This window comes from Hylobates moloch, unplaced genomic scaffold (assembly GCF_009828535.3).
Source record: "Hylobates moloch isolate HMO894 unplaced genomic scaffold, HMol_V3 SCAFFOLD_4, whole genome shotgun sequence".
NCBI classification, from domain to species: domain Eukaryota; kingdom Metazoa; phylum Chordata; class Mammalia; order Primates; family Hylobatidae; genus Hylobates; species Hylobates moloch.
Window position 1 is genome coordinate 163,788,604 of NW_026652279.1, and position 25,760 is coordinate 163,814,363.

Sequence of the window (25,760 nt, forward strand, 5' to 3'; positions counted from 1 at the left end):
AATTACCTCCCTAACACAGTGGCTCAAAACAACAAATGGTTACTATTTTGCAGTTTCCATAGGGCAGGAACTTGGGAACAGCTCAGCCAGGGGTTCTGCTCAGGGCTGTCATGAGGTTGCAGTCAAGTTGTTGGCCAGTGGTCACCTGAAGGTCTGAAGGCGCCAGCAATGAGAGAGAGAAAGAGAAAGAGAGAATGACAGCAAGCACACAAATAATACGGAGGAGGCAGCATCTAGGTTTGAGGGCATTTTCATCACTTCTGCTTCATTCTATTCATTAGAAATGAGCCACTAAGTCCATCCCACATTCAAGAGGAGGGCAATTAGGTCCCATCTCTCAAAAGAAGAGATACCAGAGAATTCATGGACATGTTTCTAGAACTTTGCAATGGGGCTGGGGAAGACGGGGGAAGGGCATTCAACCTCAGGGTGGGGCTGGCCATGGCAAAGATCGACACTTGGAGATAAGTGCAGGATGTGCTGGGTAATTCAGTTTTTAGAGCTTCAGGCTGAGATAATAGTGGAAAATAAGACAGGAAACACAGAGAGAAGGGAGTTAGACTCCATGAGGAAGGGCTGGGAACCGTGCAAGGCTTTTAAGCAGGGTGGAGAGAGGCATAGTCACGGTTATATTTTAGGGCTTAATCTAGCAGCAGGAAGAATCTAGCTTTGGGAATTTGGAGAGAGCAAAAGAGGGGGCCCTTTAGGAGGCTACCGTGGTCAGCAGGGAATGGACCTGGAAAGAGATAGTTGGAGAATGGCTTCGAAACAAACACTGCTCTCCTTCTTTCCAACTCTACACAGTACAAATCGCTATAAAGATGAATACATTTTTGTGTGTCTGACCCAACTGTTAATGGAATCTGCCTATGTTTTAGATGCTGCACCTTATGGAGCTTTTACTAGGCTGGTGAGCTGAGCTGTAAGCTTGATGCACGGTAGCCGTCCTTTCTGTGCTGATTGAGTGCAGTTTGTCCCTTGGATGGCAATTGCACAGAATGCCCACAGGGTACATTCCTAATTGAGTCTGTCTCTTAACTGTAGGAAGAGCCCGGTGTTATTGCTCGAATAAAACCATCCTCAATTGGAATTATTCATGGCAAAATTGCCACCCTTTTCTTTCTTAGTTCTCAACATCTCCATTACTGAGAATGACATTATTCTTCTACAAGCACTTAAAGTGTTCATTTACTCACCGTGTATATCATGTCTTTGTATTTGCCATGTAGAAGATTCCTGGGCTTTGTGAAGCTGTCCATTCCTGTCGTACTGGCAACATAGGCCACTAAAAAGCCAGGGGCATGGCCAGAGTCGGAATTCCAGCACGGACTTCTTGACCTCCCCATTGTTTCTTAGGAAATCTGATAACTCCAGGCTGTAGGATTTATTTTCTCTTTCTCTCTCTCTCTCTCTGAATTTATATGAATTCATGAGTCTGTAAGAGTTTAGCATGTAACCATTTTCTTAATTGTGGGTTGAACATGGGTTCATTTTCTCATCAACTTGACTGCAAGCTCACAGAATGTGTAGGCCAGTATCTCGTGCATTCTTTTAACTGCAGGTAGGGGGATGGTTTGTGCCCAGTGCATTAAGGAAACTTACTGAGTTCCCAGTCGAAGAGCACCATTTAGATGAGACTGGTCCCCTTTATTATATTATCCCATCCTCCACACAGGTGTTTTATTCTTTCTCTTTGTACCTCTAAATCCCAGCTGTGGTTGAAAGCTAGGATTAGGATGTATAGCACCTGCCCACTCCCCTCTTTATGTGGGCTGCCTTTTTGACCCTATGTAAGGGCTAAATGAAAACTTTAAGTGGCCTTTAATTTCCCCAATGTTCATTTGCATCCAATTAATCCAATTTACCTGTGGATAAATTTAAGTGATAATAATGTGATGTTTTGTGAATATTTATGATCCTGAATGTATTGGGTTGTTTCTCTATATTGTTAATGTTGCCCAGGAGTTAATGCGGTGTGATTCATTGCCCATTTAGTAGTGCCTCTGGTAATGTCTGAGATAGTTCTTAGGGTGTGCACCAAGGTTTAGTAATGGAATGATACCTTTTTTTTAATATTGCGTTTTTGTTGCTGCTTACTATCAGTGAAATATCCTGAAGGCCTCAGAATATCTTCCAACTCCTGGAATATCAGTAAATACAAATTGGAGGTGAAGGGATTATGATCTAGGCATACCTTTCTGCCTAGGTAATTTTACAGGTAATTTGTACAGTTTTGGGGAAACTATGAATAATAGTTGTACTCTGAGGGGATAAAATAACCTTCTAGCCCAACTCTTTCATTTTTCCTGTGAGAAGAGTTGTCTTGCAGAGACGTGGAGTGGTTTCTCAAGGGTGCAGGGCCAATTCCTAAGAGAACATCGATGACTTATATACTAAGTTTTCTGGATCCAGTGCTCTGTCCAATAAAAACACACAGAAAAACCCATTGCTTCTCAAAAAAATCCCTCCAGCCCTCCTCTCCCTAAATCTAACAATCTAATACCAAATGAAACCAAGATAAGAAATCTGTACTTGCTAATTTCTTTTTCTTTTATCTTCCAAGTCATAAGCTTCTGTAGAAGTGGTGGAACAGTATTGTCTTATTGTAATTCAAATAGCAAATATCAATGACCATTTGCTAAGTAATCTTACACAAAAGAAATTACCGGCTGGTCACAGTGGCTCATGCCTGTAATCCCAGCACTTTGGGAGGCTGAGGCAGGTGGATCACTTGAGGTCAGGAGTTTGAGACCTACCTGGCCAACATGGTGAAACCCCATCTCTACTAAAAATACAGAAATTAACTGGGCATGGTGGAGTGCACCTGTAATCCTAGCTACTCAGGAGGCTGAGGCAAGAGAATCACTTGAGCCCAGGAGGCAGATGTTGTTGCAGTGAGCCAAGATTGTGCCACTGCACTCCAGCCTCGGGCCCTGTCTCAAAAAAAAATAAAGAAAAAAAAGAAGAAGAGATTACCTAGATTACCTACACTAATATAGAGTGGAGTAATGAACATAAGCACTTCAATTATCAGAAACATAGGAATACCTTTCAGGTATAAACACACACAATTGGTTTTCAAAATGTAAGTATTATATTTTGGAGTATGTAGATATCATAACAACATTTTTTTTTTAAAACGTTAATTCTAGAGGTAGTTGAAAAATCTTTATAGGGATTTGGGCTTTGAGAACATCTTGGAAGGAGGAGAAAAAGGAGGAGGAGGAGGAGAAGAAGAAAAAGGAGGATGAATATGAGGAGGGTATTTGAATGAGGCAGAGGTGGAAGACAAGTATTTCTCGATGTTCAGAGCCACAAGTGGACAGGCATGTAGTGTTATTTGGGTTATCTACAAATAATAATATAACAATATATATTATTTTGTTATGCTTTAATAGAGACCATGGATGTAAGATTGGAATGGGTGTATCTGAAAAGGTGGGCGGTAAGTTGGATGTGGTACACAGAGGATTGGAGATGGCTATACTGTCTGATAGTTGAGGATGGAAATTCCTGAAATAGAAACTAGTAAGTCTGGCCATTCTTCTTTAAGAAGGGGCAATCAGATGCTCTAGGAGTGGAAATTCTTGCAGGCTAGAGGAATATGAGTTACACAGTACCAGTGGCAGGCAAAAAAGACTATCCCAGTATTGTGAAGAGACACCGTGGACTTTAAAGTCAGCAAAGTCGAATATTGCTGAAATCATGGTTTTGGTTGTTTGACAAGGAATGTCAAAGCCTGCTAGTCACTGCATCTACCTCTCTAGTGCCCCAAATAGGGCTGGCACATAGTAGGTGCTCAACAAATATTTATAGAATACGTAGACTAGGTATTTGTGGCAGCATCAGGAAGAATCAGAGAAATCTGATACTATTATGGAGGAGGGAGAGTAAAATTTTCCAATAAGAACAAATACAAAGTCAAAGGAGAGTCTTCATTTGAAGGTTGTCAAGATGACAGATTTAACTGTATTTCCCCAGGAGCTGATGGTGTTGGAGGGCAATGGGATTGGAGCCTGAATAGAAAACATCTGGGGATGTGAGGCGTGCCCTCAAGCAGTCATGTTTCCTTTTAGTGTTGGTTCTGGAACTCATTTAGATAGTTTGACATTTTTGTGCTTCAGCAGTGTTAGAGCCAAAGACCTTGAGGTCCTCTGAAGATTCATTTCCTATGATGCGGCAACCTCTAGCACAGTGTTCACATTCCAAGAAGTGCTTAATATTTAACATGCTCCGACTTCCTTAATCACCTTTCAATATCAGAATCCTGTGCTTTATCAGATAAGCCTTTTTAGCCTATGGCAGGTGATATTGTTTCATCCAATCACAAGGCGTTCAACTCGGATGATGTTGTCTTCAGTGCTGATTCAGGATCTTTCACCAAATTCACATGTCCTGTCCCTTGCCCAGGAAGGAAGTTAGAGAAAAGTTGCAAGGTGAATATTGATTTACTATCTCATCCTGAAATTCTGAGATTCAGTCTCTGATAGAGTGGAAGTGGGTCATGTTCTATGGCTAGCTATATAACATTAGAATGTGGCTTTTTGGAGATATTTTTAGCCTCCTTAAAAAACCTCATAAAATACTCTGCTTTAAAAAAAATGTTCTAAGTAATGTGAAAAACAGATACCACCACTCTATCCTTGATTCTTAGCCTATTACTGGATATGTCTCCTGGAGTGGGGTAGAGGAGGGGATCAGGAATGGAGTAGAGCTCGATTTCTGTTATTCGCGTTATTGAGTAAAAAAATTGTGCTTTTAACATTTTGTCATGTTCATTTTTATGCAACTGCATTAATACAGAAGCATTAAAATGCTTTTGTCAAATTGTCTATGTCAGCATGTTCTGCTTCATCTCTGGAAAAAGAGAGAGACTTTGAAAAAGAGCTTCTTAGAGAAGAAGCTTAGGATATGAAAGGTTCTGGGACCAGTCTGTAATTTTTGCTATATTTTATGGAGATTCTATGGGTTTATTTGATCCAGGAACTCATATTCTTGCTACAGCTCATTTGATCACCAGGATGGTCATGTGCTGTTTATTCAGTCTTGAGCTAGGTTGGTTTCCCTGTCATAAGCAGTCTAGAATACCCACAGGTATCACTTTCTCTATTGCAGAAAGTTTTGAACTGATCCATGACCTAGCTACATAAAGAAAACCATGCTGCATTAGCAATAAACCATGTCCTCCAGTGTCTTATTGGGATTGGTCTATCATGCGAGTAGGGTTAACAGCACGGTATGACATGTTTACATGATCATAGTGCTCTTACAAATACTATCTAATTTAATGTTGATGGAGCCACTGTAGTGAGCAGTGAGATCTCTCCACTCAAAACATCTATGCTTGTTAAATTCTACTAATGAAGAATTTCAGATCACTGATCAGTTTTCATTTGTAAATAAAACCTGAACTATATCTGATGAATACAAAATGATAATCGTCATAATTAGTGTGTTTTATTGCCATTATACATATATAGGAAAGTTGGCAGTGCTTTAATATATCTATTCCATCACTTCAAGTTTTTTTTTTTTTGAGACAGAGTCTCGCTCTGTCGCCCAGGCTGGAGTGCAGTGGCGAGGGGTTTCACCATGTTAGCCAGGATGGCTACGATCTCCTGACCTCGTGATCCGCCTGCCTCAGCCTCCCAAAGTGCTGGGATTACAGGCGTGAGCCACCATGGGTGGTGCAAGTTTTTTTTTTTTTTTTTTTTTTTTTTTTGAGACAGAGCCTCGCTCTGTCGCCAGGCTGGAGTGCAGCGGCGCGATCTCGGCTCACTCCGCCCCCCAGGTTCAAGCAATTCTCCTGCCTCAGCCTCCTGAGTAGCTGGGACTACAAGCATGTGCCACCATGCCTGGCTAATTTTTGTATTTTTAGTACAGACGGGATTTCACCATGTTGGCCAGGATGGTCTCGATTCTTGACCTCACCATCACTTTAAAGTCCAGGCTTTAAAGTCCAGGCTTGCACTAAGCTAGGTTACTCTGACCCTCTTCCTGCCAACTGACAGTTATCTGGTGAAGTTCACAAGTGGAGGCTTTGCTGTATTAAAGCCCTGGTTCATTGTTTACGCCCAGCCCAACAGAGACAATCACAGTTTACACTCTAAACTGGAACTTTGGCTTGCCTCCTTTAAGGAGAAATAGCCTCTGATTTTCCAAAGCAGATGTTCACCTTTAATCCAGGGGCAAATGCTGGATTAGGGAAGGTCAGGCAGTTTAGTCTTTCTGTGCTGAAAGACTGGATCTTCCCTAGTCCAGTCCGAAATTCTTCATTAGTGAAATTTAACAAGCATAGATGTTTTGAGTGGAGAGATCTCACTGCTCAATACAGTGGCTCCATCAGCATTAAATTAGATAGTATTTGTAAGAGCACTATGATTATGTGCGTCCATCACTGTGGACGATGACTCAGTGTGATGTTGATGAGATCCTGTGGCAGCTTCCCTGGCACACAGAAGCCCTGCATTAGATTTCTGGTGTTGTAAGTTACAACACAGAGGAGTACTTTTCAAGAAACCATATTGTCAAGCCCTATTCTCAGCTAGATTTATATTTCTGGGGCAAGGTTAGAACTGAATCAATTTCCAGAGATTGGAAGAATGCTTTTTTTAAAAAAATTTTATTTTAGGTTTAGGGGTACATACGTAGGTTTGTTGTACAGGTAAACTCATGTTATGAGGATTTGTTATGCAGATTATTTAATTACCCAAGTACTAAGCCTAGTACCCAACAGTTATATTTCCTGATCCTTTCCCTCCTCCCAGCTTCCATCCTCTACCCTCCAATAGGCCTCATTGTGTGTTCTTCCCCTGTACATGTCCATGTGTTCTCATCATATAGCTTCTACTTTTAAGTGAGAACATGCGGTATTTGATTTTATGTTCCTGCATTAGTTTGCTAAGGTTAATGGCCTCCAGCTCCAAATGTGTTCCTGCAAAGAACGTGATCTCATTCTTTTTTATGGCTGTGTAGTATTCCATGGTGTATATGTACCACATTTTCTTTATCCAACCTACCACAATGGGCATTTTTTAATATTGAGAAAACCTTGGGAAAATGTTCAACAAGAAGTAAATTTCCTTTGGACATATTCAATATTTAAGTAATATTTTTGCCATAAGAGTCTCATAAGGTTGTATGGAAGATTGTAAGAGACTTTGAAATTTAGCGTGTGTCTTGGTCTACTCTCCATCTGAGTTTCTCTGCTTGTATTTGCCTTTGGCTAAGTGTGTTAGTCTGTTCTCACACTGCTGTAAAGAACTGCCTGAGACTGGGTAATTTATAAAGGAAAGAGGTTTAATTGACTGACAGTTGTGCAGGGCTGGGGAGGCCTCAGGAAACTTACAATCATGGCAGAAGAGGAAGCAAACACATCCTTCTTCACTTGGCAGGAAGGAAAATAATGAAAGATGAATGAAGGGGGAAGTCCCTTATAAAGTCATCAAATCTTCTGAGAACCTACTATCATGAGTATAGCATGAGGGAAACTGCCTCCATGATTCATTTATCTCCCACCAGTTTCCTCCTACCACATGTGGGGATTATGGGAACTACGATTCAAGATGAGATTTGAGTGGGCACACACCCAAACCATATCATACCATCCCTGGCCCCTCCCAAATCTCATGTCCTCACATTTCAAAACACAGTCATGCCTTTCCAACAGTCCCCCAAAGCCTTAGCTTATTCTAGCATTAACCCAAAGTCCAAGTCCAAAATCTCAGCTGAGACAAGACGAGTCCCTTCCGCCTATGAGCCTGTAAAATCAAAAGCAAGTTAGTTACTTCCTAGATATAATTGTGGTACAGGCATTGGGCAAATACACCCTTTCCAAATGGGAGAAATTGGCCAAAACAAATGGGCTACAGGTCTGATGCAAATCCAAAATCCAATAGGGCAGTCATTAAACCTTAAAGTTCCAAAATGATTTCCTTTGACTCCGTGACTCACATCCAGGTCACACTGATGCAAGAGGGGGGCTCCCATGACCTTGGGCAGCTCTGCCTCTGTGGCTTTGCAGGGTATGGCCTCCCTCCTGGCTGCTTTCATTGGCTGGTGTTGAGTGTCTTTGGCTTTTCCAGGTGCATGGTGCAAGCTCTTGGAGGATCTACCATACTGGAGTCTGGAGGACAGTGGTCCTCTTCTCACAACTCCACTAGGCAGTGCCCCAGTGGGGACTCTGTTGGGGGCTCCAATCCTACATTTCTTTTCCCCACTGCCCTAGCAGAGGTTCTCTATGAGGGCTCTGCCCCTGCAGCAGACTTCTGCCTGGACATCCAGGCATTTCTGTATATCCTCTGAAATCTAGGCAGAGGTTCCCAAATCTCAATTCTTGACTTCTGCACACATGCAGAACAAACACCATGTGGAAGTTGCCAAGGCTTGGGGTTTGCACCCTCTGAAGCAATAACCTGAGCTATGGCTGGGGCTGAAGCAGCTGGGATTCAGGGCACCATGTCCCAAAGCTGCACATATTCCCAAAGCTGCACAGAGCAGGGGGGCTCTGAGTCTGACACAGGAAACCATTTTTCCCTTCTAGGCCTCCAGGCCTGTGATGGGAGGGGCTGCTGTGAAGATCTCTGACATACCCTGGAGACATTTTCCCCATTGTCTTGGTGATTAACATTTGGCTCATCATTACTTCTGCAAATTTATGCAGCCAGCTTGAATTTCTCCCCAGAAAATGGGTTTTTCTCTACTGCATCAGCTGCAAATTTTCCAAACTTGTTTGCTCTGTCACCTCTTGAATGTTTTGCTGCTTAGAAATTTATTCCACCAGATACTTGAAAGCACCTCTTTGAAGTTCAAAGTTCCACAGATCTCTAGGGTAGGGGCAAAAAGCCACCAGTCTCTTTGTTAAAGCATAGCAAGTGTGGCCTTTACTCCAGTTCCCAACAAATTTCTCATCTCCATCGGAGACCACTTCAGCCTGGACTTCATTGTCCATATTACTATCAGCATTTTGGTCAAAACCTTTCAACAAGTCTCTAGAAAGTCTCTAGCTTTCCGACATCTTCCTGTCTTCTGAAATCTCCAAGTCTCGAGGAAGCTTCCAACTTTCCCACATTTTCTTGTCTTCTTCTGAGCCCTCCAAACTGTTCCAAGCTCTGCCTGTTACCCAGTTCCAAAGTTGCTTCCACATTTTCAGGTATCCTTGTAGCAGCTCCCCACTGTCTGCAATATCAACTTACTATATTAGTCCATTCTCATGCTACTATGAAGAACTGCCCAAGGCTGGGTAATTTATAAAGGAAGGAGGTTTAATTGACTCACAGTTCCACAAGGTTGGTAAGGCCTCAGGAAACTTACAATCATGGCAGTAGGAAAAGCAAACATGTTCTTCACATGATGGTAGGAAGGAAAAAAATGAGAGATGAGCAAAGGGGTAGCCCCTTATAAAATCACTAGATCTTGTGAAAACTTACTATCATGAGAATAGCACTCTCACGATTCAGTTACCTCCCACCAGTTACCTCCCACCAGTTACCTCCCACCACATGTGGGGATTATGGGAACTACAATTCAAGTGAGATTTGGGTGGGGACACAGCCAAACCATACTACTAAGATTGTTTACAAACCTTTGGAGATGAAAGTTAACTTATAGAAAACTGATAAAGATGGAGAAAAAAATTCCTTTCAAGAGAAATACAAATTGTGTTCGGTGTAATTAATTAATTAATTATTGTCCCTGTGAATATTGGCAGTTTTGCAATTTTTTTTCTTTTTTTTTTCAGAGATAGGGTCTCACTCTGTCACCTAGGATGGGACTCAGTGGTGATCATAGCTCACTGAAGCTTCAAACTCTTGGGCTCAAGTGATCCTCCTGCCTTAGCCTCTTGAGTAGCTGGGACTACAGGCACCTAACAACATGCTGGCTAATTTTATTTTCATTTTTATTGTAGAGATTGGGTCTTGTGATGTTGCCCAGGCTGGCCTTGAACTCCTAGCCTTAAGTAATCCCCCCACCTTGGTCTCTCAAAGAGCTGGAATTACAGGTATAAGAGTCACTCACACCCAGCTAAGTCTTGCAGTTTTTATAAATTCATTTCAGCATTACTTATTTGACAAAATATATATCTGGTTTCTTATATTTCAGTGACATGAGTTCTTTATATATTCTGGATAAAAGTTCTTTGCCATATATATGATTTTCAGGATATCCTAGTCTGTGGCTTGTCATTTCACTTTCTTAGTGATGTCATTTTAGGTGCAAATAATTTTAATTTTGATGAAGTCTATTTTACTATTTTTTTGTGTCATATCTAAGAACTCTTTGCCTAACTGAAAGTCATAGAGATTTTATTCTATTTTTTTAAGTTTTCTAATTGTAGCCCTTAAATGTAGGCCTATGATCCATTTAGAGTGAATTATTGTGTATAGTGTGAGGTAGTGATCTAAATTTACCATGTTGCATATAGATATCTAATTGTCCCAGCACTATTTGTTGAAAAGACTATCCATTTCCCATTGAATTGGCTTGGTACCTTTGTCAAAAATCAATTGACCATAAATATAAGGATCTATTTCTGGACTCTCACTTCTGTTCCACTGATCCATCAGCATATACTGATAGGCTAATATCAGATAACTTTAGATATATTGGTATGTTAGTCTTTAGCCAAGATAGGCATTACCAATTAGTAACTGTTTCTAAGATTTGTGACACTGTCCATCTGGAATATGCACTAAAGAGCTTTTGTAGTTTTGTTTTTCTTCTTAACAGCAAAAATAAATCTCTGTAAGCTTTCCTTCCTCATATATTCACTCTCTGACATTTTCTTAATTTCACATTCAACACATGCATACATGCATTTTAAAAGAAAAGAGATATAGACATTTACCGTTGGAAAACATTTTGATTCAGGTTCTACAAGTGATTGATTCAGCAGTTGGGGTGCCCTAACCAGTTTAAACATCTGATATTCTGGGAGGTCTTAGGTAATTGAAGATTGAGATTAAAATCTCTGGTATAGTTAGGTTTTCTTTTTAAATTGTTCATACTTTTTTTTCATTGTACTTATGGTTTCCCTCAAGTTTTGAATGCTTCCCTTCCCTTCCCTTAAGGCAAATTCCCAGAATTTGAAATGCCAGATTCAAGGATAAACATTTCATTATGTCAAAGTGATAAAAATAAATATTTATTTTTCTAACTCAAGTGAGCCAATATACACATTATATTTTAAAAAGTAAAGGAATAGCTATGGGATATTGAAAAGTGTAAGGCAGTTGATGTTGTACATATTAATTGCATGATATACAAAATCTAATATATGATCATGATGTAATGAAATTGATGTAATATACATTTTAGTGTCTTAATATTTACTTTTACATTGCTTTCTAAACCAAAGCACATTCTTTTAAGTGGAATGGGTTTTAGTTGATAAAATTCAGTAAGGCTTGAAGTTATTTCATCAACTTTTTGTAATTATCTTTCTTATTAATTCATTCAACTACATTTCATTAGGTAGAGACTGTGTTTTGGGTACATTTCAAGAGGCTGGGCCACAGCTATGAATACAGCCAAGACTCTGCACTCATGGAACTAACATCCTAGCAGGGAAGACAGACCACAGTAACAATTGTATGTAAAATAGTGATAATGGCTATGAGAATATCTAAAGCAAGGGAAGTCAGACAGCATGATGAAACAGAGTTTGTAGGTGGATACTTAAAAGAGAGTTACCAGGTAAGTCCTTCTTAAGGAGGATTTGAGAGGAGACTTAGATGAATTCAGGGTGAGCTGGGTGAGTATCTGGGAGAAGAATATTGCAGTTAACGTAAGGAAGTAGTTGGATATGAGGGACGGAGATTTCTAGGCAGCTGTGGATCATGTATGTCTTTGTAGTAGGTCATGGTCAAAAGTGTGAATTTTATTCTGAGAGGATAGAAAGCCACAGAGGATTTGGTGGGCCAAAGAGTGACATAATCTTATTTGTGCTTTTAAAAGTTTCTCTGGGGCTGGGCGCAGTGGCTCATGCCTGTAGTCCCAGCACTTTGTGGGGCCAAAGCAGGTGGATCACTTGAGGGGAGGAGTTCAAGACCAGCCTGGCCAAAATGATGAAACCCTGTCTCTGCTAAAAATCAAAAAATTAGCCGGACTTGGTGGTGTGCACCTGTAATTCCAGTTACTTGGAAAGCTGATGCAGGAGAATCACTTGAACACAGCAGGTGGTAGTTGCAGTGATCCAAGATCATGCCACTGCACTCCAGCCTGGGCAGTAGAGTGAGACTGTGTCTCAAAAAAATGTTTTTCTGGGAACTATATATCATTTTATCTGAAGGTAGACAAGAATGGGAGCAAGAAGTGTAGTTAGGAGGCTACTTGTTAATATTTCACAGTCTGGGTGAGAGGAGTTGGTATCTTGGACTAGGACAGTAGGGGCAGAAGTGACAAGGAAAGGTTGGATTTTGGTTAGGTATTGTCTTTGACTTCTCAGGCTGCTATAACAAAAATATTGTAGACTTAGTGGCTTATAAACAACAGAAATTTATTTCTTATGGTTCTGGAGGCTGGGAAGTCTAACATCAAGGCACCAGCAGATTCTGTATCTGGTGGGGGTCCACTTTCTTATAGGCAGCTGTCTTCTTACTCTAACCTCACATGGCAGAGGAAGTCAGGAGTCCCTCTCTAGCTTCTTTTATAAGGCACTGATCCCACTCATGAGGGTCCCTCTCCAATAACCTAACCACCTTCCAAAGCCCCACCTTATAGTTTCACCATCTTGGAAGTTAGGATTTCAACATATGAATTTTGTGGAGAACAAACATTCAGATCACAGGAGATTTTTAAGGCAGAGCCAACAGGATTTGCTGGGATATTGGATATGGGGTGTGAGGATAGGATAGTAACATTTTGGCCTAAGCAACTACGCACATGTTGACACAGTGTACTGAGATGTGAAAGATGGAGGAGCATATTTGGAGGCAAAGGTGAAGAGGTAAGGAGCTTTGTTGTGAATATGTACAGTTGGAGATCCTTTTCTCATCCTGTTGATAAGAAAATCCAGTATAATAATGATCTCAGGAGAAGCCAATGTTTTGTCTCTAGAGCTTTTGTAGAATTACTCAATGGTGTAATTCTATTCTCAACAACTTGTTTATCCTGGAGAAACCCAAAATGTAGTTTATCCTGTTTTAAAAATTAGTACACATTTTATCCTCTAAAGTTACAGGCTCATTTGTTTATTGGACATGGCTTTTATTCACTTTTCCTCAGGGTTTGATTTTGTAGGTTTTGGACTAAACTGCATGACCTGCATAAATAAATATAAACCCATAGTCATATTCAGACAGGCTAAGGGATCCTGTCTGATAGAAATGCAATTTTTTTTGCATTAAAAAAGAATGCTTTCCGGTGCCTTTTAAATTAGCTTCTTAAAGAGCATATACTACTTTCCCCCCCAGATTTAAAAAATTGTAGTAAGAAATACATGATATAATATTTATCATTTTAATCATTCATATTTTTACAATTCAGTGGCATTAAATACATTCATAGTGTCGCCTAACCAACAGCACTGGCTATATCCAAAACTTTTTCATCATCCCCATTCAAAACTCTGTACACATTAAATAGCACTTCTCCTTTTACCCAACCCCTGGCCCCTGGTAACCTTTATTCTACTTTCTTTTTATTTTATTATTTTTTGTTTAAAAAATTTCACTTATAATCATACATAATTACATATGTTTATGGGGGTAGAGTGTGAGGTATTAATATATGCACACATTGTATAATAATCAAATCAGGGTAGTTAGTATGTCAGTCATCTCAAACCTTTATCACTTCTTTGTGGTAATAACTTTTGAGATCCTCTTTCTTAGCTGTCTTGAAATACACAATACATTGTTGTTAGCTATAGTCATCCCACTATGTAATAGAACACTAGAACTTATTCCTCCTTATTTTTAACTTATTTTTTATCCATTGAACAACCCCCCTCATTTCCTCCCCGCTTTCCTCCCCAGCCTCTGGTAATCACTGTTCTGGTCTCTATGTCTGTGAAATCAACTTTTTAAGATTCCACATGAATTAGATCATGTGGTATTTATCTTTCTGTGTCTGGTTTATATTACTTAATACAATGTCCTCCAGGTTCATCCATATTGCCACAAAAGACAGGATTTCATTCTTTTTTATAGCCAAATACTATTCCATTGTTTAGATGGAATAATTTTTACATATCCATTCATCAGTTGATAAACACTTTGATTGATTCCATCTTTTGGCTATTGTGAGTGGTGCTTCACTAGGACTGCAGATATCTTTTCAATACATCAATTTCTCTGGATTTCAATTTCTTTGGATACATATCCATTAGTGGAATTACAGGATTAAATGGTAGGTAGCTCTATTTTTACTGTTTTAGGGCATCTCCATACTGTTTTTTATAATGGCTGTAGTAATTTACATTCCCACCAGCGGTGTGTAAGAGTTCCCCAGAATTTGTTTTTTTTTGATAATTTGATAATATAACACTTTTGAGTAAGCTGGATAATGTCCTTTCCCCTTTAGAAAACAGAAAGCCTTGCATGGCGTTAAGCTTGTATTATCTTGAGCTGAGAGTGCCCCAAAAAGACAGATAATGACCATAATTACTGCTAGGAGGGCTACATATCAATATTCTAAAACCAGAGTTACTATTCTGGGTACACATTCTCCAATATTTAATTAGTTCTCAAAAAATAACAAGTATTTCATCTACTAAAATGTTCACTTTATAGCCTGTATAAATCTGTTTTTGCATTGCTATAAAGAACAACCTGAGACTGGGTAATTTATAAAGAAAAGAGGTTTAATTGGCTCATGGTTCTGTGGGGTGTACAGTCTTCTGCCTCTGGAGAGGCTTCAGGAAACTTATAATCATGGCAGAAGGTGAAGAGGAAGCAGGCACATATTCATATGCCCAGCAGGAGAAAGAGAGAGAGCAAAGGGGGAAGTGCGACACACTTTCAAACAAGCAGATCTCATGAGAACTCACTCAATATCATGAGAACAGCAAGGGGGAAATCTGCTCCCATTATCCAGTCACCTCCCACCAGATCCCTCCCCCAACATTGGGGATTACAATTTGATATGAAATTTTGGTGGAGACACACAGCAAAACCACATCATTCCACCTCAGCCCCTCCAAAATCTCATGTCCTTCTCACATTTCAAAACACAATCATGCCTCCCAACAGTCCCCTAAAGTCTTAACTCTTACAGCATTAACTCAAAAGTCCAAGTTGACTCTCATCTGAGACAAGGCATGTCCCTTCTGCCTATGAACCTGTAAAATTAAAAACAAGTAATTTTACAAGTTACTTCCAAGGTACAATAAGGGTACAGGCATTAGGTAAATGCTCCCATTCCAAAAGGGAGAAATTGGCCCAAACAAGGGACTACAGGCCCCATGCAAGTCTAAAACCCAGCAAGGCAGTCATTAAATCTTAAAGTTTCAAAATAGTCTCCTTTGATTCCATGTCTCACACATCCAGGCCACACTAATGCAAGCGGTGGGCTCCCTGGGCCTTGGGCAGAACTGCCTTCTGGCTCTGCAGGGCTCAGCTCCCATGGCTTCTCTCAAGGGCTGGTGTTGAGTGCCTGCAGCTTTTTCAGGTGCATGGTGCAAGATGTTGGTGGATCTACTATCCTGGGGTCTGGAGGATGGTGACCTTCTTCTCACAGCTCCACTAAGCAGTTCCCCAGTGGGGACTGTGTGTAGGGGCTCCAACCCCACATTTCCTCTCTGTACTGCCCTAATAGAGGTTATCCATGAGGACTCCACCCCTGTAGCTGACTTTTCCTGGACATACAGGCATTTCCATACATCCTTTGAAATCTAGGCAGACACTCCCAAGCCTCAACTCTTGCCCTCTCTGCACCTGCAGACTTAACACCACGTTGAACCATTGGCAGCTTCTGACTTGCACCCTCTGGAGCAGTGGTCGGAGACTTACCTGGGGCCCTCTTAGCCACAGCTGGAGCTGGCATGGCTGGGACACAGGTCACCATGTCCCAAGGCTGCACAGAGCAGCTGGACCCTGGGCGTGGCCCACAGAATCATTTTCCTCTCCCAGGCCTCCAGGCCTGTAATGGGAGGGGCTGCCACAGTGGTCTCTGAAGTGCCTTGGAGGCATTTTTCCCCCATTTTCTTGGCTATTAACATTTAGCTCCTCTTTACTTGTGCAAATTTTTGCAGCAGGCTTGAATTCTTCCCCAGAAAATGGGTTTTTCTTTTCTACTACATGGTCAGGCCACAAATTGTTTGAACTTTAATGCTCTGTTTCTCTTTTAAATATGAGTTCCAATTTCAGACCATCTCTTTGTGAATACATACAAGTGTACACTGTTAGAAGCAGCCAGACTAGCTCTTGAATGCTTTGCTGCTTAGAAATTTCTTCTACCAGATATCTTAAATCTTCTCTCATGTTCAAAGTTCCATAGATCTCTAGAGCAGAAATTTCTTCTATGAGATATCTTAAATCTTCTCTCACATTAAAAGTTTCATAGATCTCTAGAGGAGGGGCAAAATGCCGCCAGTCTCTTTGCTAAAGCACAGAGTGACCTTTCCTCCAGTTCCCAATAAATTTCTTATCTCCATCTAAGACCTCATTAGGTTTGACTTCACTATCCATAGCACTATCAGCATTTCGATTACAACCATTCAGCAAGTCTCTAGAAAGTTTCAAATCTTCCCTCACCTTCCTATCTTCTTCTGATTCCTCCAAATTGTTCCAATCTCTGCCCATTACCCAGTTACAAAGCTGCTTCCACATTTTAAGGTGTTTTTATAGTAATGTCCCACTTCTCTGGCACCAATTTTCTATATTAATCCATTCTTACATTGCTGTAAAGAACCTGAGACTCAGTAATTTATAAAGAAAAGAGGTTTAATTGACTCATGTTTCTGTGGGTTTTACAGGCTTCTGCTTCTGGAGAGGCCTCAGGAAAATTACAATCATGGTGGAAGGTGAAGGGGAAGCAGGCATATTTTTACGCACCTGGCAGGAGAAAGAGAGAGAGAGCAAAGGGGGAAGTGCCACACACTTTCTAACAAGCAGACCTCATGAGAACTCACTCACTATCATGAGAACAGCAAGGGGGAAATCTGCCCCCATTATTCAATCACCTCCCACCAGGTCCCTTCTTCAACATTGGGGATTACAGTTCAACATGAGATTTGGGTGGGGACACAGTGCCAAACCATATCATAGCTTATTTAGGAAGGTGCATAGTAGTACTTCTAATGAAGGTGTTCTATGTGTGCATTGTTGACATTTTCTGTGAGCAAGGTAAGTTATATTTACATCCACTTTAAAAGTTTACTAGGCTTTTGTGAACATAAGTAGAGGAGTAGAACTCTGGGTTCTTGGATGTTCATTTGCTTTTATGATTCACACTACTTTAAGGAGACTCTTGGTCTTACCTACAGTTATGCCTGGCCTTATCTTCTTAGTGAGAAGCCATGCTTTCTTGTCAAGCATGAATACTCAATAAGCTCCACAGTTTCCAGAAGAGCTATCAGTTTTACCCCCAGCATGATTGTTAAGGTGCATAGGTTTATGTCTAATGAACAACACAGACTATCTTAATACAGTTGTCATGTAATTTTTTTTTTGAAACAGGGTCTTACTCTTTCTTCCAGGCTGGAGTGCAGTGGCATGATCACAGCTCACTGCAGCCTTGACCTCCTGGGCTCCAGCAATCTTCCTGCCTCAGCCTTCTGAGTAGCTGGAACTACAGGTACACACCACCCCACCCAGATGATGTTTTTAATTTTTAGTAGACATGAGGTCTTATTATATTGCCCAGACTGGTCTCGAACTCCTGAGCTCAAGTGATCCTCCTGCCTTGGCCTCCCAAAGTGCTGCGATTACAGGTATGAGCCACTGCACTTGGCTTTTTTTTGGAAATTCAGTTGGGGGAATTTTGAGGAATATGCAGTCCATTGGTTCCTTCTGATATGCTAAAATCCACCACGTTAAGTCACATCAGCAGAGAGCTGGGTGCCTAAACCTCCCAGTAGTGGGTCTCTGCCAAACTGCTTACAGCAATTTTGGCATGATAACCTCAGCCCACATTGATGGCTAATACGCATTTGAAACTTACAGTTATGTCAGCTGTAAGGATGTAGCTGAAAATCTTGTTTAATGTAACACAAAACCTATTCCATGTCCCCTGTGTTTTTTCTAGCTCCCCATAGCCAAAATTGTTCCCTAATTTCTCAGGAGATGGAACAGATCTCCAGGCTACAATCTGCCTTCATCCAAATCTGCAGTTCTCTAACTCTATTAATTAAGAACTTATTTTTCCTCAGAGATTCTCTCTTCTGTTGTTTATTGATGTGGATTTTCCTTTTCATTTTGTTGTACTTGGAGGGTAAAGGGGTAATTTGTTATTTTTCCTTACTTCAAAGATTCAAACAAAAATAGATTGTATCTCTTCAGTTATCATTAACCATGTCTTGGCTAAGTTGGTAAGTTGTTTTTTCTTGTTGTGGTTGTTTTAATTTTCATTTCTTTGATTTATTAGTGAGGTTAATTTTTTCAAGTATTTATAAACTATTCTATAACCTCATTTGTGAATGTCATGTTTGTGAGCCATTTACATACTGGATTCTCAGTGTCTTATTGTATTATACAACTTCATCATGTATCAAAGACATAATCTTTGGTTTGTATATATATATATTTGTACTTTGGTTTATATTTATATATCTTATATTTATATAATTATTATATATACATATAATTATGTAATTAGATAAATATAAGCCTTATAAATTGGCTTATGTTTTGAGAAACAGAGGGCTTACATTTTCATGCAGTAAAATCTATCTATCTCTTTCTTTTGTGATTTCTTCCATTGCCTTCATGCTAATTACCATTTAATGCAGTTTAAAAAAATTACTTCTTGTGGGTTTGAACATGGTCATATAATTTTTACAAGTCTTGTTTCATAAACAGGCATAGTAGTATAGTGCTTAGAGCACAAAAATGCACAATAAGTATTTGTTGCTATATTGGTAAATGATACTTGATTAATCTATGGAGTTTACACTTCCCCCAAAGTTATGCTGAAAATTTTTAACAGGAATACATTAATATTCGTTCGCGTGAACATTTCCTTTTGGACACAGAGAATTCAAATAAAGTCATGCTTTTGGACATTAGCAGAAAACTACACCCTTATCAATATTCTTGATTGAATAAGGGAGAAACTCTTTATCATATATTTCAATTTGCCTGGCTTACCAAAAATCCTGTCTCTTGTATGCCAAGGCTCTTGAGTCCAGCTTTACTACATGAAGCATCTGGCAGAGAAATAGGAAAGAATTAAATTGTAACATGATAACATGATTTCACATCTAGTGAATACATTTCTATCAATTTTTTTGTGCATGACTGTGAGATCGTTGAATTGGTTAGTATTGCATTTGGTGTCCCAGAAGACTAACTCCCGGTGAGGAGGAAAATACTAAAGTGAGATGGAAGATTCAAGTCTTAACTGATTCACAGAGGGAGGTGGGGCGGGAAGGAACAAATCACCAAGAAGCCAGTGGCAAAGAAGGAAAAAAATGTATTTTGCAATGAAAAACAATCACAGCATTGTTCTTTTTCTTTATCCCAGTATACAACTTTAAATGCAAAGGAATGACAGTTTTACAGAAATTAGTGTCCCTACTTTTTGCCACATCTTAATAAAGCAGGGTAAGCTGATATACATATTTTGATAAGTATAAATATATGGCAAAATCTATATGTCATCTCCCCCAATACTGATTAGTTGATCATAATAACCTCTAAGTTGGAAAAGGGATTCCATTAAAAAATTTCGAGGAGTTGCTATGGGTATCCTTCTTGCCCTTGGCTTCTCCGTTGATGTACAATCCCACACCTCCTACCAGCTGCCCTCCCTTCTTCATACCAGCCAATGCAATGGTGCAAAAGGGCATCCCCAGAGTCAACCTGTTGACCCCAGTGGTGCTAATTCCCTTAAGTACCTTACATCTTGAGTTTGGTCCTCACACTCTTGCTAGCTTGTGAATGGCTTCCTGCTTCCAGAGGCCACCCTAACTGGAATTTGGCTTTTGGTTTTCTTCTGTGGTCTCAGGGACACTCATGTGACTTCCTCTTTTTTAACCATGAGAGGGAAGAGAGATGGGGTTTTCTTAACACCATCTGGAGCCTCACCACTGTGCAGTCTCTGTTCCTATGGTGTCCTGTAGCTCTGCTGCCCATCTGCAGTTGGCAATTGTTTCCACACTGTTCAAGAGTAAAGGAGACATTCTGGATTTTTAAATCTGGGGTCAGTTGCCCTTACATCTTGTTCTAGTGTCCAGATGACTGTAGCCCCGGGCAGCTGCAGCAAGCTGGGCAATACAGTTCATGACAAAGGGAGGTTCATGACACCACGAAGTGTGGTGCATGACCAGTGGCCTGAGGGGCTCTAACATCCTGGCACTGTGTGAGACACTGAACCATGGAATAGCCCTGGATTAGTGTGGGGGCCCCAAGAATGAATCCTGTTTCCTGCCAGTAGGGAATTAGGTAGGCTCACAATTGCAACTAAACTGGTTTATAGAAAATAAATATATGTGGCATTTTTTTGCTCATTTGAGTTTGTAGCCTAAGATTCAGCCCCTCTCTTTTCTTCTAGTGGAAACTGATACCAAGAGGGTGCACCTTGTCTGCAGGATTCATTGGTCACAGTAGATATATTCTCCAGTGAGCTCTTCCACCTCCACAGATGTGGTCACCAGGCTTTCAGCAGCAGACTCTGTTGTTCTCTTGATGTTGAAGGGCACTTTTTGAGGCCTCCAACATTTGTACTTATGGTTTACCACCCAACATCCACAAACCAATGGTCTTCAAAACATGCAAAATGGGTACCTGCCAAATTTCTACTCTGGTTACATCTTTTAATTTATTTATTCATTTTATTATTATTGAGACAGAGTCTTGCTCTGTCACCCAGGCTGGAGAGCAGTGGTGCAATCTCGACTCATGGCAACCTTCACCTCCTGGGTTCAAGTGATTCTCATGCCTCAGCCTCCTGAGTAGCTGGGATTACAGGTGTGCGCCACCACGCCCAGCTAAGTCTACTCTGGTTACATCTTTTAACACCTACCTGTCCACTACAAAATGACATTTTAGCTTCACCTACTCCACTTCGAATGCTGCTTTGGCCTTACACCCCGCTCCTCCTCTCTACTCCACAACCCTACTAACATGCTGAAAGGCAGCCAGTATCTGAGTTAGATACAGGTGTCTTAGAAGGATCCTGAGATCCGTAAAGGGAAGGCCCCAGATAAAATGTGGGCCAGGGCATCAGATTGTACCTAGTTCTCCTCTCAGTACATCCACTCCACCTGCCTCTGCCAGAAGTTTTAGAATGTTCTGTGGGATTCTTCAAAGTGAGAGAGGAGAACATCCCTGTGGACTTTGGATCCCAATTGCCCATCTTGTTGTTGACTCTATCTTGCTTTACCTGATGGATCATGACCTTGTCTTTGACCTTGAATCTGGTGATTGGTTTGTTGAGAAAGAGAACAAGTGGTACAGGAAGCACTGGACTCCCAGGAAGGTAGCCTGGGCAGTCTAACGTGAAGACTGCTTCTCATTGAAGGGATTAGGAGTCCCTTGAGGATCTCTCCCAAGTGACTTACAGAAACCCAGACTGTGTTTTGCTGTGTAATTGTGGAGTAGGATGGGGTGGTATTTGAGGAAGCACTCCCTAATGGCCACTTCTCTTACCCCCGTCTTCGATGAAGGTGTGGCACACAAAGGCAGTTTTTTCATTTTGTGTCCTGAACACATACAATTGCTGATATTTCCTGTACCACTATATTTTGGATGTCATTCATTTATTTGTTCATCAAATGTCTGTCCTTTTATGTACCAGGCACTTTTCTAGGCCATGAAGAAGCATCAGTAAAACCTATAAATGTCTTAATCCCTTCCATATGGATTTGACGTATTTGAACAATTTCTTACTTTCTGAGGCCATCTTATCCAGATTTATTTCTTCCCTTTCTCTTTGCACATACAGGGCTAGCTTCTGAGACCCCATCTTGGGCTAGACCCTTTTTGTCTAGGTTCCAGAAGGAACATTTGACAATACCCTAAAACGTATTTGAGTAAATAGTACATGCAGGTATGCACAGGGTGTGATTTTTGCCCTGGTTTTGGAATGAATCGAGGGTCTAAATTGTGCTACATAATTAATTTTGTTCTGGAGAAGAATGCTTTGGTGAGGACAAGGACTTACAGGAGGATCCTTGCTGAAAAGTTAACAAAGTCTTCCTTCTGTTGAAGCCGGAGAGCCAAAGCCATGAAGTCTGTCCTCAGCACGTCTGCCACCTTCGCACTTAGATGATTTATGTAAAAGCCTTTTGTTGTTTCTCATAATATCACAGAACTTTAAGCTCAAAAAGAAAAAGGGAAAGAATAACAAGGATAATTCTTGGTGAGGTGGCAGGAACACCCAGCCTGCCTGCTCAACCTTCACCCCAAATGAGATTTCTTTTTTCTTTTTAATAAAGGGTATGTACTTTCCCAGTCTTTCAACAGAAAAAAAAATATGAGTGTTCCCTTGGGTACACTTTCTGCTAGGAAAGCAAATAACGGAAGGAGACCTCTGATTCAAGAAAAGATTTCATAAATATTTCCCAGAAAGACCTACCTTACTGAGAAGACAGAACAAAAATGGGAAATTCTGAAGTGAAGGCAAACATTGTCTGCTGAGTGTTCTTGCAGAAACATCTGTCTCAGCTCAGCCTGTGTTTAGCAGTTCTTTTCTGTCCTGCAGAATGGAGATCCCTAAATACCACTTGGGATAGTTGAGAGGCTTTTCTATGCTTCTTTTCCATCATCCCTAGGATCTAAATCCTGCCTGATAAGCACATTTTATTTTCACTCAACAATTATTTATTGAGCAACTACTGTGTTCCAGCTTAGTGCATTTGTGAATTTCTAAGGCAAGGCTTTTTTCTCATTATGGTTTATGGGCAGATATAAAGTGAATGTGGAAATAGTGCAGATGTTTAAAACTGAATTACCAAACCTGAGATAAGAGGGTTGGCAAGTATCAAATGGACACTTTGTTCAACAGCCTGCCAAAATCCTTGGGGTGAAGAATATGAATAGACTTAAGTGCTGATATACACTGAAGAAAGAACATTGTATCAAATGTAGCCAAAACCGTTGATCATGGAGTAGACTTCACATTTTCCAAAGGAGTTCATTATTAATGTATAGTGGTCAACATTTCTCTAGTACCGTGGTTGATATTTTCTAAGGCATCCGTTATGAGGTGTGTAAATTTCCTGTAGGGTCATGAGCATGCTATAGAATTTGTAGGTGGCCACGTGGAGATAGTTTACTTCAAGACAGGTGTCAAGAACAAGTTTAAATATTGCCTAAGCACTCATTTATTGATTTGTCTGTATCTGTTCTTTAATTGTCTGAGATTCCTTGCATAAGAAGTAGTTTTAGAGCTACAGTTGCTGGATATTAAGAGGATGCAGGTGACTGGTAGCATTTCTGTGTCTTGAGAGTATCTGAGCTTGTGTGAGGGACATTTACTTGGCTTTTTCTGCCCACTGTGAACTGGTCTCAGAAGATCTTGGGTCTGAAGGCTTCTGATTCAATGGGATTCATTCTTCCTTCTCCTGCTAATGCTGACTGAAGAGTGCTTGGAAGTTTCCAACCTGCAGAAAGTCTTGAAGGGGCAGAACCAGGTGAAGCATTTGGGAGTGGATTCTTGCTCCCCTTATACCTCCTTATTTATCTCTGTTCTTAGAGAGATAAGTGTATAAAATGACAGGAAGCATCATTTTCTTCACCTTTCCTTATGACATGATGTGCTAAAGGGATTCTTACTGTATGAGTCATGTTGGCCAACGATCTTTAGTCTAAAAGATAACTTGATAAGCGGGCAAATTATTGTTGAGTTTGGACTTCGTGTTTTGGATTAATGAGCATGTGTGCAAATCAATCAACTTATTTTCTTTCCAGGAAGGAATGCATAATATTAAATGCCTATGGGATGAAATGTGTGGGAAGCAACATAAGTGATGGAGTAAAAATCTATGGACCCCAAATAGCAACACTTCTCTCTCTGTGCCCCTGCTTCTGCCCTGCCCAGGCCAGGGCCTTCTGACAATGATAAGAAAGGGATAAGATGGTCTCAGTGGCAAGTAGCCGAAATAAAAGCAAACTGAGTGATGAGAAAGACCAGGGCCAGCAACTGCTTTACAGCAATAACCTCATGCAATTAAAGACCTTCATAGAAGTTTCAGTTTTAAAGTCCATTCCTGTTTTCCAGTACTTCTGTAACCTGTGGAAAAATGACACGTGCTTACATAAAAAGAGAAAGATGGGTGTGGTAGGAAAAGCCTGACAGAGGAATCAGAAAATCTGGGTTTTAATCCCACTTTTGTTATTTATTGTGTGTTCTTAGAGAAGTCACATCACCTCCATGAGCTCCAGTATTCTTCTCTGTAACATGAAGATAACATCCATTTACAGAAATTTTGTAAGCATTAAATATGTGTGCACTGCTTTGTAAGATAGAATGTCCTCAGAATTTTAGACATTCTATGTTCAATAACAATAATAATAGTAAAACCTGATTAAGAGCATCTTTGAGGCAGATAATGTCTTACTGAGCATGCAGATTAAGGAATTTCCATGTTCTCTTAGGCTGCCAATTTGTTTAGACCAAACATAAACACCAGCACTCACTTCTTGAGAAGTTTGATCTCAACCTGTCAGGCTTGTGAAAACCTCAGTTGAATATTGATGTCATACTAGCTGTGTACACTTAACACAAGAACAGGGTTTTAAGGCAGTCATAGCATGACCACAAATATTCATCTTGATCAAGACCAGACAAAAGATACATTTGAAAACCAGTACAAATAAGATATATGAATTAAGAAAGATGCCCAATTTAGTTCGTATGTCTAAAATAATGTCAAGAAACCATTGTGTGAAACCAAGTCCCAGAACTGCTCATATGTACATGTCATTCCAACGCAAGAGCTCGGTTTGGACAAATCCCCAGATGTTTGGCATCATCTTCAATTTAGTTAAATTGCAGGATATATTGTTTCCAACAATTGGATTTCATGACCTCAATCTTGATGCAGTATAACTAAAATACAAGGAACATTTTCGACACCATTAGATGCCCCAACCGTATTTTGTACTTATAAGAACCACATTGGCCCCCTCAGCTACTGGCTTAGATTCATCTTTTGTTGGAAATTATACTAAAAATAAAATAAATAAGGAAAGTTTCATTATTTTTTTCCATGTGTGCTAGGTTGTGGCACATGTACTATGGTGATCCGATAGATTTCAGGGTCAGTGTAAGAATATATTTTTACATCCCTGGATTCAGTTTGGATAACCCTGGTAAAAAAACACTGGATACCCAAAACTGAGATTAATCCTTTAAAAAATGTCGGTGTGTCTCTTACTTCAAGCATCATTTATCACCACTTTTTTTATCTTTTCTACTCCCATAGTACCATCTATTAATAAGAACATGCCATGCTCTTAGAAGGAGGTTAAAGTCAAATATTTTGCATTTGACATAAGATGCCCAGCTAAATAATCTAATAACTTTCCTCTTTTAACACATGGAGCTAATTTTGCGTCTCCTTGAGGGAAAGTTTGTTTTTCTTAGCTAGGCTTCTGTGTTTGGCCTTAGCATTTCTGTCACCAGCACCCCCCTTCCCACCACCACTATTAAGCAGA

At 40.2% G+C, this 25,760-nt stretch overlaps 1 long non-coding RNA gene across 1 annotated transcript in view; it reads left to right on the forward strand.

Annotated features, from left to right (window-relative positions):
* Positions 1-18,332, forward strand: part of LOC131383334 (uncharacterized) — a 49,236-nt gene extending 30,904 nt beyond the window's left edge. Inside the window, exon 3 of the long non-coding RNA XR_009213318.1 lies at positions 17,639-18,332. This is a non-coding gene — a long non-coding RNA (uncharacterized LOC131383334). The remainder of the gene's footprint in view (positions 1-17,638) is intronic.
* Positions 18,333-25,760: the final 7,428 nt, after the last annotated feature.